General features: G+C 41.2%; 1 pseudogene; it reads right to left on the reverse strand.

Moving 5' to 3' along the window:
- Positions 1–5,497: 5,497 nt before the first annotated feature.
- On the reverse strand, positions 5,498–6,978 carry LOC124477958 (annotated as a pseudogene).
- Between the last annotated feature and the right edge of the window lie 7,547 nt (positions 6,979–14,525).

The following is a 14,525-nucleotide window of genomic DNA, read 5'->3' on the forward strand; positions in this document are numbered from 1 at the left end:
TGGTAAACACAAGTGGCAAACAGTAAACACAACTACAACACAGTTGACATCTGTAAAACACAATGACTCAAAATTGTTCATACTTTTTTCTAATGCTGGTTTGGAACAATGTAAGCTTTCACCGATGTGTCCGTGTACGAGAATAGTTCAACATCAACCAGCATTTTTTACTGTAAATGTTTGCCTTCCACCATACAGCCCTTTTCTCAACCCAAATGAAGAGTTTTTCTCTGTGTGGCGGTGGAAGTTGATGACTGAAACCCATATACCAGGGTAAATCTCCTACAGGCAATGGAATTGGCCTGTGGTGACATAGGTGTGGATTGTTTTCATGGCTGGATCCAGCACACCAGAGGGTTTTTCTTTGTTCTTTGTTGACAGTACTAAGTTGTGATGGTTACTGTAATATTTTCAAATCAAACCAAATGTACAGTATTTGTATAGCCCTTTATACAAGCAATGTCACCGAGGGCTTCACATGCGCCGATAGAACTGCCCCTCAGCCAACCTCAACCCTCAAGGAAAACTCTCAGAACAACTCACTAGAGAAGAAAAAAATGCAAGAAACCTTGGGAGGAGCAATTCAGTGAGGGATTCCCTCCTCCAGAGACGGTAAACATAGTCATACATCAGGAAAGTGTCAATGGGTGTTGAAACACCAAAATTCAGTATTTCAAAATCCTAATTGCATTTTCTTTATTGCTACGTAAATGCATTTACTGTTTATACATGAACAAATGTGTCTTTACAAATAACTACATGGCCTGGATTCTGTGTTCTTCATTTTTTTGGTGTTGTGTCTAATGATTGCTCCATAGTGTTTATATATTGATTGGTTGTGTTTATGATCTGAAAGCATAGTTTGATTTTGAACACAGGTTACATGGTTTAGGAGCGAGTGTTTGATTTTGCCAGAAGAGTCACCAGAGATTTGGGAAATTGAGTTTGAATATTTGGTTTTGTGTTTACAGTTTTGAGAAAATGGTTGACTGTTTCAAGAAATGTGTTTTAGCAATCGTGGAAAAACTGTGAGCACCAACTGCATCACAGGCATTCTGCACTAGTCTCTCTAATAATGCCAGGAATATGTATGTACAAATTAGTTTAGTTGTGTTATGCAATGTAGAAATCTGTGTTCTATGATATTTGAGATGAATAAGTGAACTCCATCATCGGTCCATGTAATTGAGCCTAAACTGTGAATTTTCCCCAAAAAATATTGACAAAAAAATATTTCGTCATTGCTATGTTGGAATCATAACCAGTTTTGTAACTTTAATTAATAAAATCATAGTTATAGCACTATATGTATTCAGCTCATCAGAAGAGAATTAAGGGAAGGTTTGATGTAGAGCCCGATCGACAAAGGATTTTTAAGGCCGTTATCGATACAAATATTTGGTGATTTAAAAATACAATATTCCGATATATCGGGAGATATATATATACAAAATTCCAGAAACGCATAACATAACAAACAGATTTTCCTAACACTTTGCCCGACTCTGGCTGGATCAGCTGGTTGCAGGGTTTGTGGCGTTCTAAACACAAGTGTGCCAACAAGGATGTAGAGTGCCCTCTGGTGGACAACCTATGCAACGCCAACACTCATCCAGCTGATGAGTGTTGAAGAGTTGAAGAGTGTTTTCGTCATAGTTTGGAAAATGCATAATATCGGCTGATAATATCGGCCCACCGATAAATCGGTCTGGCTCTAGTTTTATGCAATAATGGAATAAATAACGTTACACACATACTCAAGATGGCAGATGACATTCTATGCTCAGAAAAACATGCCTCTGGAAACAAACATGTCAGAAATACTGTTGTAAAAGCTGTATTAGTCAGTAACTTTGGTTCTATGCTGATAAGGAACGTGGAAACATTCTCTTCTCCATTTAGGTGAATTATCACAAATAGATCATCCACCAAGACGGAGAGTAGTTAAGATAAATGTATTTGTATATCACCTTTCAAATCAGTCTAGGGCCTTTGGATTGATCAAATACAACAAAGCTAACAGACTGGAATCAAACTGTAGTGGGTTTAATATTGGTCAAAACAACCAAAACTAGTTCCCCTATTGTTTAAAGGGAGAAGGGAAACTGTTCAAGTTCAAGTCATTTATTGACAGATGCACAGAACAACACAAGGTCAGACGGCACATTAAATTTACATTTATTCATTTAGCAGACGCTTTTATCCAAAGCGACTTCCAAGCGAGAGAGTTACATAAGTGCATAGGTCACTGATCATAACAACGAGATAGCCCCAAAACATTGACGGTAGCCAGACCATGAAGCATACAATGTGAAAAAACAAATAAGTGCCAATGGGAAGAACCATAAGAGCATTAGCAGTTGAACAAGTTACAATTAAACAACATTAACCTAAAAAGTGCAAGAGTGTACCTGTAGAAAAGCATGCAATAATATTATAATTCACAGCGAGTACAAGAAGTAAAATCAGTTACAACTAACCAACAAGAGCAACAAGTCACTCATAAGAGTCATTGCGTTCCTGGAGGAAACTAACATCGGATCCAGCAAATCATTCCTAAGTACCGTTTTACTCCCGGAAAAAGTGCGTCTTGAGCCTTTTCTTGAAGGTGGGGAGACAGTCAGTGTCTCTGATGGAGCTGGGGAGTTGATTTCACCATTGGGGGCCAGACAGGAGAAGAGCTTGGGTTGAGAGCGGGCGCTCTTGAGAGGTGGGACCACCAGACGGTTGTCGGAAGAAGACCGTAGGTGGCGGGTGTGGGTGTAAGGCTGGAGGAGATACTTGATGTAGTCAGGTGCAGTCCCGTTTACCGCTCGGAAGGTCAGCACCAGGGTCTTAAATCTGATACGGGCCATGATGGGAAGCCAGTGGAGGGAAATGAGGAGCGGGGTAACATGGAAGCGACTGGGTAGATTGAAGACCAGGCGGGCTGCTGCATTCTGAATCCTCTGGAGAGGGTGGGTTGCGCATTCTGGGAGACCGGCAAGCAGCGAGTTGCAGCAGTCCAAGTAGCTCGTCATTCATGGTCACCCCGAGGTTCCTGGCAGAGGATGAAGGGATCACCATCGCAGATCCCAGGGTGAGAGATCGTGGGAGATGGAGGGTTTGGCCGGGATGATGAGAAGTTCTGTTTTGGCGAGGTTCAGCTGGAAGGGATGCTTGGTCATACAGGCGGAGATGTCTGTGAGGCAGGCCTCGATCCCGCTGAGATCCCAGGATCAGTCGGGGGGAACAACAGGTACAGCTGCATGTCGTCAGTGTAACAGTGATAGGAGAAGCCATGGGAGATGATGATTGGTCCAAGTCTGGCGAGCAGGATTTGATGATTAACCATGTTAAATGCTGCAGAAAGCTCCAGCAGAATGATGACGGATGACCCCTTCTCATGTTTGTGTATTACAAACTGCAAGTGGCAGCTCGGATCTAAGACGGATACGAGAGACCGCAGATAGAATGCGGCTAGTTTGGTTTGTTATATGTTTTAGATCAATGCTTGTATTATTGTTTTCGTTGATTTTATGTAAAGCACTTGAGCTGCAATTCTTGTATGAAAAGTGCTATATAAATAAAGTCTTACTTACTTACGTACTTACTCGAAGCTGCTCTGGCAGACTGGAGGGCAGTGGTGACTGACAGGAGGGCAGTCTCTGTGGAGTAGCCACTCTTGAAGCCCGATTGGTTGGGGTCAAGCAGGTTGTTCTGAGAGAGAAAGTATGACAGTTGGTTAGATACAGCAGGTTCAATTGTTTTTGAAAAGAAGGGTAACAGTGATACCGGTCTGTAGTTCTGGAGGACGGCAGGGTTAAGGACGTTTTTTTTTTGTAGAAGGGTAACTCTGGCCTGCTTGAAGGCAGAGGGAAAGGTGCCAGAGGTAAGAGAGGAGTTTAGGACATGGAGAAGAAAAGACATATTTAGCTGAGTATCATCTGCATAACAGTGAAAATTTACCCGGGGCATTCAGTTTCCTAGAGGCAACATATAGAGTGAAAATAACAGAGGGCCTAGAACTGAACCCTGTGGGTTCAGACTTGATTTGTGTATTGATATATTTGTTGTTTTTTATACTTGTACTTTCAATCAAATCAATAATCCCCTCATTTAGAGTAAAATAATATCCAAAAAGTCAAGACTGTTTCCCAGAGCAAGAACAATCAAATTAATATAATATAGTGATAATTCCATAAAGATAAGATATTTTAAAAGCTGAAATGAACCCCAAGCTAATAAGAATAAATAGATCAAACTTAAGGGAATCAGGGAGAACAATTAATTGACACTTTCACACTGATTTGGGCAATTAGGGGTGGGCGATATGGCCAAAATATTTTATCACGTATAAGTAATTTTATATCACGGTTACGGTATATATATCATGGTATAGTAATTGTTCTGTAAATTCAATTAAGAAATGGTTTAAAATAACCATACCATACTTAGTCACACTCGATTATTTATTACAAATAAAAACAACTGCCTCACATGAGACAACACTTCAGTTAAAAACAAAAGACTCAAAAAAGTTGAAAGTAAGAGCGTTCCGATTGCAGTCATGCCATCCGCGTGGTGACCTACTCACAGCTCAATACGGATCCGTAATGCCCTCCAACGAAAATTTCTAAATGAGCGAAATCGATCAGTCTGAGTTTTACTATCCATATCTAACTTCGGTTTCGGTGATCAACCTCGTTAAAGCTCGGTCGTATGTTAAAAACCTCAGTTTTGATATTTCCCGGCATGACCTCACTCTCAGTAAGTCGTTAGCCTTAGATCAAGAATGCTAGCAATGCCACCAGTGTAATTTTACAACAATAATTTTACAGCACGAGACATAAAACTTGAACAACAAATCGAATTGGTTACCTGCAAAATGGGTCATCAAATATATAATTAATTAGCATCAGCATGAATATGGTCCGCTCAGATAAAATACAGTCCGTTCCGTCAGACCAACGCAAATGTGTTTCAAGGTCAAACGAAAATAGCAAATCAACAAGTTAAGTTACAAGTTAAAAAAAAATTCTAAATATCGCAATAATCGATTTTCATGATGGCTTATATACAATACAACAACCAGACATTTAATTGACACGTGTAATACAAAAATATAGTATAAAAGTATACAGCGTTTGAAACGGTATAGGCAAATCTCTCCCGGTAGACACATTTCTATCGTTGCACGGTATATACCGTCATACCGCCCAGCCCTATGGGGAATTACTATTTTATTATTTTTGTGTTCTTGTGATTGAGTCAATTGCCATTATTGTTTTGTTAATGTGTGTTTTTTACATAAGAAGAAAATAAGAAAACAGAGGTAATAGAGAAACAAAATATCAAAAATAATAACAACAATTCTATTACTTCTGAAATATGGCCAACGTGTTCTGTGTGTTTCATTCTGTAGTGAAAACAGTACCATCTTTCCAAAGAACCACATTCTGATACATCTCCCATTGATCACATTATTCTCTTTAGCGGTGTTAAAGTTAGACACTCGTTACACTAAGCTCCTAATATCTGCAAAGGCAGTGATAACACCATACACAGGGAGAATGGCAGCTGAAAAACGTGAAAAGTGACTGTGTACTATTTAATCCATGTGATGTGTTCCCAGCTTCTTAGCATCTGCATTGATAATACTTCTCTTGTGGCGGTGCCACCAATGTTTAGGCAAGAGGTGCAGGGGCAACCCATCTATAGGTCTGAGGGCTCCTACAATAAACCCAAGGTAACACGTTCCTGACCAGTCGGCCGGCAGGAATAATAGGCAATCTCACCACATACCCACATGGTGCCCTTGTTAGCTGCATGAGGAACCCATTATGAGAGGTATTTTTCCAAATACATAGAAACCATATCCTTACATTTATTTTTCCCCAACACTCTTACTGTACCACTGTGCCATACACATAACCATGCAGGTGGGGCATATTCAAGAGATGATTGACTCGTTCAACAGAACAGTCACATTTGCTACATCCAACCCTACACAAGGCTGAAACTGCCAGCATGGCTAAAGGTTTCCCCACAGAGGTCACAGCTGTAGGGCTTCTCTCCAATGTGGATCCTGCTGTGAGATCTTAAATGGTTAGCCTGGCTAAAGATTTTCTCACAGAGGTCACAGCTGTAGGGCTTCTCTCATGTGTGGGTCTTGCGGTGAAGGTTCAGAGTACCTGCCTGGCTAAAGGATTTCCCACAGAGGTCACAAGTGTAGGGCTTTTCCCCAGTATGGATCCTGCTGTGAGTTCTTAAATGGTCAGCCTTTCTAAAGGTTTTCCCACAGAGGTCACAGCTGTAGGGCTTCTCTCCGGTGTGGATCCTGCAATGAATGCTGAGAGTACCTGTCTGGCTAAAGGATTTCCCACAGAAGTCACATCTGTAAGGCTTCTCCCCAGTATGGATCCTGCTGTGAACTCTGAAACTGCCAGCTTTGCTAAAGGTTTTACCACAGAGGTAACAGCCGTAGGGCTTCTCTCCTGTGTGGATCCTGCGGTGAACTGTGAGAGTATCTGCCCGGCTAAAGGTTTTCCCACAGAGGTCACAACTGTAGGGCTTCTCTCCTGTGTGGATCCTGCTGTGAACTCTGAAATTGCCAACTAGGCTAAAGGTTTTCCCACAGAGGTCACAGCTGTAGGGCCTCTCTTCAGTGTGGATCCTGCTGTGAAGAGTGAGAGTATCTGCCCGGCTAAAGATTTTCCCACAGACGTCACAGCTGTGGGGCTTATAGCCAGTGTGGATCCTGTTGTGAACTTTTAATTGGCCAGGTCCTCTAAAGGTTTTACCACAGAGGTCACAGCTGTATGGTTTTTCTCCGCTGTGGATATTCATGTGGCTTTTCAGAGTGCCGTTTGTTTTACAACTATAGCCACAGAGGTCACAGCTGTAGGGCTTCTCTCCAGTGTGGATCATTATGTGCTGCTTGAGGCTACTGGATGAGGAAAGGCTCTTCCCACAGGTGTCACACTGATGTGTCTCCATAACTCAGGTCTCTCTTTGTTCTGTGTCTGGTCTCTCAGGGTCCTGTCTGGTGTCTAGTCTCTGGAAGCTTGTTGATCTTTTGGTGAGCAGTGTATTTCTCAGGTGTATTTTGTCTGGAGAAACACACAACACTGTGATAAATACTGCATGCCCAGAAAACAACTCATTTTTAATGTTTCTAGAATCAGAAGGTCTAAGGAAACTCAAACGCTCTTGAATCAAATATATTTTAAGTTAATTATTAAAGCTTGAAGCAAGTTACAATTGGTGTGAAGCAAAGCAGAATCTCATATCATCTCATATGGGATCATTTATTTAGCTGAATATTGGGAAACATTTCCCTCTCCCCCCAATGAATTCCAACAGCTGATCTTAACCTTCCTAACATTTGTTCTATTCTGATACACAAATCTATTCCTGTTTAGTTGATGGTAAATGGCACAGTAAATTCCTTGTTTGTGTAAACGTACTTGGCTGATTCTAAGTAATGGATGAACTTACCGAACTTGGTTTTATCTGCAATGGGCCTAATAAGCTACTCCGCCGTCCTCCTCAGTTGCATTTCATGAAAATAAAAATAAGTGAAACTTTTCAAAAGTTTATCTAAATTTTTTTAGATAAAATGACCAAATAAGAAGATGTATAGCCTTATCAAAATGACAAAAGGTAGAAATCCAATAGGTAACTTTGATCTTGAAAAACTGATAAAGCGCCACACAGATAAAAGCGCCACACTAGGCTTAATTACAACTCGGGAGGTAAACAGACACCGTCGCTTATTTTTGACGTCACTTTTTACCCCCACTGCAAACAAGCCTTATCCTGAGAGCAACCATGGTAAAGTTGTTTGGAAGTTCGATATTCAACAGACATTCAGACGACCAACTTTACCACGGTTCGGTACGGTTCGATGAGGCCAGAGCCATTTCTATAGGTGCGTTCGACATGACCCGACTTCTTGCGGCGCTGCAACTGGCTGCAGGCGGCTGACGTAAATTCTGGTTAGACTTTTCGGTGAATCTTACACCTTTACGTGTAAACACCAGTTAGACAAGTCACTTATGCATTCTGCTGGTCGCAATTCCTGGGGTCTTACCTTGATCTCAGCGGGGGCGCTGGCGTATCACTTGGATCCGAAGGAAGGCCACAAGTGAAGATGGACAACGACTGTCTTTTACATTTTCATTTGATTATATAAAAAGTAAAATAAGACCATACAAAAAATCCTCTCTTTGAACAAAGTAGGCCTAAGCTTCTAAGTTTCTATATCGAAGTAAAAAATAGAGTACAAGCGACGACTTTTACAAATTCAAGAGTACAAGAGCGTATAAAAGGTTACTCTCTTCTCAAGTCTTTTCTGTCTGTTCTCCCAATTCATTGATACACACATAATGGTTATATGCTGTCCTTATCTAGGCCATGCAGGGCACCTGTTCCTATGCACAGAAAACCTATAGACCACTTCTCCAAATATGGACAATGAACATGAACATGACACATGTAGCCACCTGTCACGTATACTTCTATGTGGTCAGTCTCTAACATATCCTGTGTTCTAAGGAACTTGGGGCTGTTCTTTCTATGTAAACCGTTTTCAATTGTCACGTATACCTCTGTGGTCAGTTTCTAACATATCCTGTGTTGGGCAGTTTCTAATAAATCCTGTGCTGTCATCCAGAGGCCCCCTTGTCTGGAACTTTAAGCGAGACTTTTCCTTTCACACATCTTACCTTAGTACACATATGCAAGCAGTTTTACAAACATGGCTTAACTAAAATACCTATGAAAAACATATTTCTAAACACATCTTATGCAAATGCGCATACTATTTAGTAATATTTCCTTTAGTCATTTCTCCAAGGTTCATTCAAACAAAGGTGTCACCCTGTCCGAACCTCTCATATGCTCAAATCTGGAGTTGCTGGACGGAGTCTCTACTTGGTGTTGTAAACAGCGGTTGTAAAGCCCCTATTTAAGAAACCCAAATTGGGTGACAGTATATTTGCATATTACAGATCATTATCAAATCTTCCATTTATTAGTAAAGTATTGGAAAAGATAGTATTAGTCCCATTAAATTCCTTTCTTGAAGAAAATAACAGTGATAGGCTAAAGGCTATTAGAAGAATATGGATTCCTGGTGGAATCTTTTATTTGCCATTTTTGTCACACATGCATAGTCACAAGGAATCATGCATAAAAACCCACGACAGATACAGAAATGTTTTTTTGAGTTTGGTGTGAAAAAATTTAACTGGCCTGCACAAAGCCCTGACCTCCACCCTATCGAGCCTCTTTGGGATGGACAAGACTAGAATGTAGATTGCGAGCCAGGCCCTCTCGTTCAACATCAGTGTCTGACCTCACAACTTCTCATCTGGACGAATGGGCAAAACTTTCCGCATGGCCATGGAGTGACATTCCCCTGTGATGTTGTGTGGGCCTACCCTTTCAGCCACCTTCTCTGGGCCAGCATCCTTTAACCTGGCCTTTTTAAGACAGATGCAATGATTAATGCATCCATGAACAGGATATAATTATAACATGTGACATCATTTTAAAAGTGACCTATAACATCGACTATGCAATACAGTTATATTTATTTAGTGCTAATAAAACTATTAAGCCTATTTGGAGAGAGATGTTTATAATGTGACAATATGTCAGTCGTCGTGTGATGATGAAAATATGACTAGGCCTAGACTACTTGTTCTGAGCAGGTGTTGTCAGTGAACAGGCTATAAAACTGTTGGTTAAGTTACAGACAATAATGAAAAACCGATGCTTATTATCTGGGAAACATTTTCTAACAGCAGCCAAGTTGTCATTGTTTATGTCAAAGAAGTTGTGAATTTGTTGTAACATAAAAACAGGAGATTATGACTTAGCTTACTCTGTCCTCAAAGTGGTAACATTAAGAGAAAAAAGTAATGGACCTAAGCAGCCTCCTTGAGCAACCCCATAGCAGTTGTAATGTTTCTTAGACATATGGTCTCCTAAACTATAACGTAAAACTTCCTTCCTCTGATATATGATTTCATCCAGTTTAATACACTATCCTTGAACCCAATAAGCTTTTCTAGTCTATTGATTAGGATGTTGTGATCAAGTGTATCAAATGCTGTATTAAGATTTAACAGGATAAGGATAGAGACTTTAGAGGTCACAAATTATTCAGGTGAGCGCAGTTTCAGTACTGTGATATATTTTCTGCTACCTGACTGAGAGACTTCCAATATGTTATCCTTATTTCGGTCCGGGCCCGCCCACGGGCCGGAAACGCTGCCCCCTCCTCCCCCAGTTACTACGCACTAAATGTTAACAAATGTTTCAGTTGTCAAGTGTTTTAGACTGCTACACATGTTGTACTTCATTGGAAAGATACGATTCTCATGCTTCCATTGAAACGAACCATTTCAAGATCAAGTCGCAGCAGCAAGTACAGTCAACGTCTTCGTCAATTATTTTCAGTCTCTCACGCACTATCGCTCATAGGAGGATATGTGCTTGGAGTATTTATGAGTGGATAGTCCTAAAATGGCCGCTACACTCTGCCCTTTCGATTGACACCTTGTTTGACCCAATAGGAGCTTCCATGCCCTGGTGACCTGGTCCTAACCAGACCTTCGTACATTTCATTTGTACAGAGGGTCTGGGATAGTCTGGTCTTAACCAGACCCTCGTACATTTCATTTGTACAGAGGGTCTGGGATCACTCCATTGACAAATGTTAACTTCCTTGAAGGCGAGTCCTCTGTTGAAGTTTAAAACAATTGGATCTGCCCAGAGCCACTCTGATTTGCCATAACCAATCGCAAGCGTTCGCCTTGGCCAACTCCTTCACCACTACTGTAACGGAGCTAGCTGCCGTAGCTGGAAAATCAAACTTTTCCCGAACCCCCGTGGGGAGGAGGGCCACAACATCATGGGGCCACCAACAAAACTCAGCAAGGAATGTTCTTGCTCCGGCTTTAAAGGGGCAATTGACTGCAAAACCGATTTTACCTTGTCATTGTTGAAAAACAACAGTTCGGAGGGTAAACTGAACATACCGTGAATATCAAAGTCCATTGACACCTCTTTCCTATTCAAATCTCAAAAAGAAAAAATTTGGCTGTAAAACGCTAGCTTTTCAACAAAGCCACCGGTCCTACGTAGGACCGGTGATCGCCCTCTTATTGGCTCTGGTCTGTATCTTTGTCATGCCCCAGAATTTACATCCAGACCAGCCCGAGGTAGCGTCTATCTCCGATACTAGTTTAGCTGCGCGCTGCTCTGTGTAGGCTACTTATAAGGAATTACAAGGAAGAACGTTTTGAATTATAACAAGGATATTGAAAATGGACCACGGTCGTAAATGCTGTGTTCCAGGCTGTACAGGGAAGGCTAACACTCACAGTCTTCCCAAGGAGCCAAACATTCAACAGGCATGGCTGCTGTTGTCTATGAGAAGATCCCGGCGAAGTTCGACACTCAATCATTCATTTGCTCTGAACATTTCACCCAAGACAGTTTTGACAACCTTGGACAATTTCAAGCAGGATATGCTAGGAAGCTGAACCTGGAAAGAGGTGCTGTTCCAACCGTATGCTCATTGCAACCGCAAGCTAAGGACAGTATGATGTTGTGCTAACAGTTATTAGCAATGCTAACGTTTCCTGTATATAGCATACCAGGTAGAATGCTAAATACGTTTCTACACACATCAAATGACTCTAGCTAGACTAGCTGTAGTCAGCATTAGAAGGGAAGCTTCCGAAAAATAGCCAGAAAACGAACTGCAGTCTGGCTTATTGCTAACGCCTGTCTAGATAATCTATTTGAAAGAACTGGAGAAAGGCAGGTTCTAGATACAGGATACGTTAGCATTGCTATTAACTGTTACTAGTAACACTTAGACTGTAGGCATGTAAACAAGTTTAGTTTGCTAGTTAATGCAAGAGCATAGGTAGAATGTGTGATAATTTAGCCTAGTTTATTGGCAATGGGGCTAACGTTGATTCATGTTCCTGACTGTGTTTCATTCAAATAAATAACCTGTGTAATGAAAATCTACAATTCACGATGCATGTTTGTCCAGATCTTTGTCATGTTATTTTACAGCAAGATATCTAGAGCTAGCCTAGCTAACTAACTGAAGCCGAGTAGAATCAGGATATGGTTTGGTTGCTAAGCTGTAGCCTAACGTTCTACCCACCTAAATCAATCCAGTTTGCTTCAACAACAGAAGTGGAAACAAGTAATGTTATCATTTCAAATGATATATAGTCAATTTGTTGAAAACAGTGTTGTGTAGACACAATAGATTTATTTGCGCATTTTTATTTCAAGTCTCCAACTTCGTGTTGCTGTTGGCCGTGTTGCGTTTTTGCTCCCAGCTTATAACCAACCAATCAGCGCGCAGCTTATCTAAATATTAATGAGCATACCATAAAAGGAGAAAAGCTAGTGTTTTTTCCCGGGAACATTTCAGAGGATCTGTCAGAGGGCATAGAACAGCACACGGGCCATTTTCAACCCAACCAATGTTACATACCCTATTCGGAGACCTTAAGGAACAGTGTGAAATACCCAAAAAACCCAGTCAATTGCGCCTTTAATTTATGGATATTCGGCAGCGTTGCCACAACCGCAGAAAAGCTTCGCTCGCATTTTTCTCCGCCGCCATTACATTTACATTTAGTCATTTAGCAGACGCTTTTATCCAGAGCGACTTACAGTAAGTACAGGGACATTCCCCCGAGGCAAGTAGGGTGAAGTGCCTTACCCTAGGACACAACGTCATTCGACACGGCGGGGAATCAATCCGGTAACCTTCTGATTACTAGCCCGACTCCCTCACCACTCAGCCACCTGACTCCCATCTGTCATTGTTCTCAACCACTCCGATGTTCGCTGATTGGACCTACAAAAAATGTGTTTGTGAAAACCGACTTCAAAGTCAAACTTCCAGACCTAGTACAGAAGTGTAGCCCTCTCACTCAATTCTAATCGCCCTAATAGCTCCGCAGCATGGGAGAGGAATTGGTGAAGGTTACTAAAATGTATAAATAATGTTTATTTACAATAGCTGAAATTCGGGCATATGACTGCCTAGAGTGCAGAGAGGCCTGGTTAGCTTATTATATAGCTATACAGTTATTATACACATGAAACATTAACATCACCACTGAACACATTTTACAGGTTTATCACAGTCAGCCTTTTCCAAGGTATTATCACACAGAGAGAAAAATAACTAAATGTACCCGGGGTTTTCTATAACTTTGGCGCGCTTGTTTGTTGGAGCTCTGTAAAGATGTTGTTGCTCCTTGATCCGATAACCCAGAAAGCTGTTAGATAGCAGTCTCGTCCTCAGCGGGAAGTTCGCAACAGTCCACCTGCAGCCACGCCGCTAGCTCCTGCAGCCACGCCGCTAGCTCCTTCTCAGCAGAACCCAGCGTTACCCAGTGAGCCAGTCTCGACCACCGTTCACTCCCCCACCTCAGCAGTGCCACACCAAAGACAGTAAATTCCCGGTTTTCCAACTATAATCTAATAGACTAATAGACAAAATGAACTCTCTCGATTCTCGGCGTCTCTCTTTCTCCTCTCCAAATCGATCTCTCCTCTCGTTCATCTCATCTCCGCCCCCCTCACAACAAAACAATATCTTACCACTCTGATTGGCTAGTCACAAAATGGACACATTACCCACCCAATAAAGAAGCAAAGAAAAGTTATTAAACATCAGGAACAACTGAACCAGCCCACGTATTTCTTCCTTTTACATAAAACAATAGAAAAATGTATTTAACATTTTAGCAGGGTGCTAACTCTATGGGTGCTACAGAAGAAAATCCAAATTGAGCGGAAGTACGTAGGAGGGCAGAGCCAGACTACTGGTGACGGCCCTCTAAAGCCAACTAGCTCTGTGCGTCCTCAAATATTAATATATTGTGGTATTATGTTTGACTCAGATCTTTAGGGCCAAGATGGAGTGACAAGGACTAGATGATGCTGGCTGGGTGCATAAGACTTTGGGACCTACCTCTGAATCATCAGGTTTCTATTGTATTTATGTCCAATAGTTACAGTTTTCTCCATTGCTTTGGCTCAATTCCTGTAACAGAAATTACATTTTCAAAGCTCTACTTGCATTTAGCAAAAAAGCCTATATGGTTCAGCACAACAACATACATCACCTTCAAAATGTCATATCTCACCCAAAACAGTTAACTCATGCTTCAAAACCAAATCATTTTCTCATATAAATAGTCATTGCCCCCAAAATGAAAACTTCCTTCTCGATTGCTTTGGCTCATCTCTCGAGAAAAAAGAGGACATTCTCAAACCTTTAAACACATTTGCCAAAATAACCCAGATGGTTCAGAAAAACACCATGGAACACCTGCAAAGGGTAATCTCTTTCCTAAAACAGACAACTTATCAGTCAAAACTAAATCCTTTTGTCATACAAATAGTCAGTGCCCCCAAAATGAAAAGTCCCTTTGGCATTGTGTAAACACTGCAGGTCAAAATGTTTTGATGTTTTGTCAGTATGGCAG

The sequence above is a fragment of the Hypomesus transpacificus genome, chromosome 15 (assembly GCF_021917145.1).
Source record: "Hypomesus transpacificus isolate Combined female chromosome 15, fHypTra1, whole genome shotgun sequence".
Classification (NCBI taxonomy): domain Eukaryota; kingdom Metazoa; phylum Chordata; class Actinopteri; order Osmeriformes; family Osmeridae; genus Hypomesus; species Hypomesus transpacificus.